The sequence below is a fragment of the Trachypithecus francoisi genome, unplaced genomic scaffold, assembly GCF_009764315.1.
Source record: "Trachypithecus francoisi isolate TF-2019V2 unplaced genomic scaffold, Tfra_2.0 Lachesis_group16, whole genome shotgun sequence".
Classification (NCBI taxonomy): domain Eukaryota; kingdom Metazoa; phylum Chordata; class Mammalia; order Primates; family Cercopithecidae; genus Trachypithecus; species Trachypithecus francoisi.
Window position 1 is genome coordinate 87,496,539 of NW_022681461.1, and position 4,881 is coordinate 87,501,419.

Sequence of the window (4,881 nt, forward strand, 5' to 3'; positions counted from 1 at the left end):
AAAAATGTGTGGCAGTGCAACTTGATAACCATATGAGAAAAAATAAAAGTAGATACCTACCTCACACCACTGACACATTCCAGAAGAATTAAAGTTGTAAACATAAAAAGGAAATCATGAAAGTATGGTTTAAATACACGCACAGGAAAATATGTACATGTATTTAAATAACATTGGGCAGGGAAAAGACTTTCAAACCTGCCAGCAAAGATGGAAAAAAAAATGAAAACATCAAAGATTTTATTCTTAATTTTAAAAGTCTGCATCATTCTTAAAAGGCCAAAATTGAACTGGACTAATGAAGAAGAGAGGACCTGGAACAGACCTAACTAGACTAGCCCAGCCCTCTATCCGTTCTACTAAGTAGAGGTTGGTAGATCACACCAAGCTCTCATGTATGCTACTGGAAGGTTGATAGGCATATATAATTTTTTCTAGTTTCCGTGGCTTTATGGGTAAATATGCTCTAGAAAAGAATGATCAAGCCTGTTGCTTCTGCTTCTAAGTCAGTGGAATGAAGAGCTGTGTCCAAGGACACTCCAAGCAGTCCTTGAAAGAGACTGCTGCTGTGTCCACCTGTCATGCATACACCCAGCCATAAGCACAAGATCTGTAGTCAGCTGGTTCTCTGGGCTTAAACCATAGGCTGATTTCTTTTTTGTTGTTGTTTTTTGTTTGTTTGTTTGGGTTTTTTATATATATACTTTAAGGTATGGGATACATGTGCAGAACGTGCATGTTTGTTATGTAGATGCCATGCTACCTGCCATGGTGGTTTGTTGCACCCATCAACCCGTCATCTACATTACGTATTTCTCCTAATGCTATCCTTTCCCTAGCCCCCCAGCCCCTGACAGCCCCCAGTGTGTAATGTTCCCCTCCCTGTGTCCAAGCATTCTCATTGTTCAATTCCCACTTATGAGTGAGAACATGCGGTGTTTGGTTTTCTGTTTCTGTGTTAGCTTGCTGAGAATGATGGTTTCCAGCTTCATCCATGTCCCTGCAAAGGACATGAACTCATCCTTTTTTATGTCTGCATAGTATTCCATGGTGTATATGTGCCACATTTTCTTTATCCAGTCTATCATTGATGGGCATTTGTGTTGGTTCCAAGTCTTTGCTATTGTGAACAGTGCCATAATAAACATACGTGTGCATGTGTCTTTATAGTAACATGATTTATAATCCTTTGGGTATATACCCAGTAATGGGATTGCTGGGTCAAATGGTATTTCTCATTCTAGATCCTTGAGGAATCACCACACTGTCTTCCACAATGGTTGAACTAATTTACACTCCCACCAACAGTGTAAAAGCATTCCTAATTCTCCACATCCACTCCAGCATCTGTTGTTTCAACCATAGGCTGATTTCTTTGTTTTTTTGAGACTGAGTTTCACTCTGTCACCCAGTTGGAGTGCAGTGACACAATCTCAGCTCACTGCAATCTCTGCCTCCTGAGTTCCTGCCATTCTCCTGCCTCAGCCTTCTGAGTAGTTGGGACTACAGGTGCCCGCCACCACGCCCAGATAATTTTTTGTATTTTTAGTAGAGATGGGATTTCACCGTGTTAGCCAGGATGGTCCCGATCTCCTGACCTCATGATCTGCCTGCCTTGGCCTCCCAAAGTGCTGGGATTACAGGCGTGAGCCACTGTGCCCGGCCTGGCTGATTTATTTTTCAGTGCTTATTACTGAGCCACTGCCATGAATGATGCATCATCCCACCTGAATACAGAAGTTCCCGCAAATGGTGCATGGCTTAGAATCCATTGGATTGGTCTCCCCAAGCATCACTTGGCCTGTCTTCACTGTATTCAGCCCCTCCTAGACCATGGCCAAGATAGTCCCTGATTTCCTGTATTTCGCCAGCCTGGGGAAGAATGGGCGGTCTTTCCAGTGAATGTAGTGCTGCTTCAGGTGTTCTCAGAGGCCCAGAGGCACTTCATGGCCATGAGGTGGAATCTCTTCTGCTCAAAGCGCTTGATGATCTTGCCAGCCAGGCCATGCTGCACACTGTCTGGCTTGATGGCGATGAAGGTGCACTCAGGTTGGCCATGGTCCAGGAAGCTGGTTGGGCCAGGTGGCAGCTGCACTGTGCTGCGGGAGCCTGTAATTTTTAATTGTTCAGAAAAATATATGGTCAGCACAAATGAACTTTAAAAGCATTATGCAAAATGAAAGAAGCCAGACCCAGGAGGCTACATGTTGTATGATTCCATTTATATGAAAAGTCTGGAATAAGCAAATCCAGAGACAAAAGTGAATTAGTCGTTGCCAAGGGCGCGGGGGAGAGGGGAGTGAGAAGTGACTGCTAACATACACAAGATACCTTTTTTTTTTTTTTGAGGTGGAGTCTTGATCTGTCACCCAGGCTGCAGTACGGTGGTGCAATCTCAGCTCACTGTAACCTCTGCCACCCAGGTTCAACTGATTCTCCTGCCTCAGTCTCCTGAGCAGCTGGGACTACAGGTACGTGCCACTACAACCAGCTATTTTATTTTATTTTATTTTTTTTAGTAGAGATGAGGTTTCACCATATTGGCCAGGCTGGTCTCAAACTCCTGACCTCGTGATCCACCTGCCTTGGCCTCCCAAAGTGCTGGGATTACAGGCGTGAGCCACCACACCTGGCCTCAAGATATCTTTTGGAGTGATGAGACTATTCAGGAATTAGACAGCAGAGATGATTGCAGAACTTCGGGAATATACTAAAAACCATTGAATTAGATACTCGAAAAGGGCAAATTGTACGGTGTGTGAATTATCTCTCAATTTTTTTCAAAAAAGTATGTGCTGCAAGTCACTTCTGAGACTGGGCTTCAGTTCTTCTCAACTAACCCTGCTGTTGTCTCTATAAAACAGTGAGTCAAAAGAACACCCTTCAGGTTCTTAAAGCACAGTACCTGAGCAAGACCCAAGCAAGGAATCTTTAAGTCCTGATGGCCAGGGTGGATGGGCCAGGAACGTGCTTTCCCCAATAGGATGCAGGTCCCAGACAGCAGACAGGGCCTCTCCCGTTTGAATAAACCGCCCTGTACACCCACCACCCTGATTAGGTCTAGCCATGCATCCTCCAAACAACTCAAAAATGTCTGCTTTTAGTTTGCAATTTTCAGCAAACATGTACTGAATCTCCAGTGGGTGGATTTGATCGTCTGTGGTTTCAGAGCATTTCTGAGCTTTTGGTTCCTAAACCATGAGCTTGACCTCACGAGGACTGGGATCCTCTCCCAGAACTCCCTCCCCATCACTTTCCAGCAATTTTGTTTCAGCTGGTCTTTCGTTTATCTGGTTCCATGGAAGTGATAGACAGGGCATATCACAGCCGGAAGGAACTTACAGATTAATCAGTCCAACCTCCCCAACTCCAGCCTCCTATGATCCCCATTTAATGGATGAGGGTCAGAGAGGGGAAAGAGCCTTCCTACATCACCCAACAAATAAGTGAGGAAACTAAAATTAAATTTCTGTATCTCAGTCCCCAAAGCACATGTGGTTTTTACATTCAATTATTTCTGTTGCAATATTGGCCTTAATACTGGCTTCCATTTCCAATTAAATAATCTCTACACTGTGAACACCAAATGGACTGGCACAAGACCAGCACCAAGGCAAGGGTCTTAACCCTTTCAGGATGCTCCTGACAATATTACAGTTGGAAAGCCATGCTCAGGACAGACCCCTTGGGCAGGCACTTTCTCCAACTTACCTATGATTAAGTTAACTTAGCCTTGTTCACAGCAGCAGATGGAATTGGTAGAAGGAACCCAACTATTTGCAGAGCAAATTCTGTGGTCTCATAGAATATTATGCTGGAAAGGAAGCATCTCTCCTCACTATCAGTGCAGCAATTTATTCTATGATGTCAGATGTGCTTTCATTCATTCATTCATTCATTCATTCATTTAATCAACCAACACTTCCTAAACATCTACAATGTGCCTGGCCCTGTGCTGGACACTGGGACATGGAAATGAGTGAAGCATAAAACTTGCCTTCAAAGGGCTTCTAGTCTACTGGGAGATGTTCCTCTAATGACCAGCCCTGGCTGAGGGGAAGATGAGAGGCAGAGAGTTTATACAGAGCACGATGGAGACACAGGAGAGTCCATGATTCCGGTTTGGGAGTCAGGGAAGGCTTCATAGTGTTGATGACACATCATAAGCTAGATCTTGAATGTTTTCAGTGGCTGAGGAAAAGGGAAAGCTTTTTAGACATAAGGAATAACAGCACAAAGCATGAAAGTGCATGGCACATTTGGAAAGGAAAGGAGACCAGAGTTTCTGGAACAAGGTGCCTGGAGCTATGCTACCTTGGTCCGTTCCCATTTGCGTCTCCAATAAAATATGGGGTTTTTGGAGATGAGGTCAGGGACTGTGCATTATCCCCTTCTGAATTTACAGCATCTGGCAAAGTGCCCAGCACCTAGTCAAAGCTCAGCAAGTTTTCTCTAAGTGAATGAATTTGTTTTCTCTAAGAGTTAACATGTACTAAGCACTGAGTACAGCTGGCCCTCCATATTGCAGGTTCTGCATCTGTGAATTCAACCAACTGTGGATTGAAAATATTCAGCGGAAAAAAATGGATGGTGTCTTCTTTACTGAACATGTACAGACTCTTTTTCTTGTCATTATTTCCTAAACAATACAGTATAACAACTATTTACATAGCATTCATATTGTGTTTGCTATTATAAGCAATCTAGAGATGATTTAAAGCATCTAGGGGATGTGCACAAGTTCTATGCAAACACTACACCATTTTATATCAGGGACTTAAGCATCCTCAAATGTTGGTATTCCTGGAGGGGTCCTGGAACCAATGCCCCATGGATACTGAGGGACGAAGATATACAGCAGACATTGTACAGAGCGCTTCA

General features: G+C 43.7%; 1 pseudogene; it reads right to left on the reverse strand.

Annotated features, from left to right (window-relative positions):
- Positions 1-579: 579 nt before the first annotated feature.
- LOC117099271 lies at positions 580-4,330 on the reverse strand (annotated as a pseudogene).
- Positions 4,331-4,881: the final 551 nt, after the last annotated feature.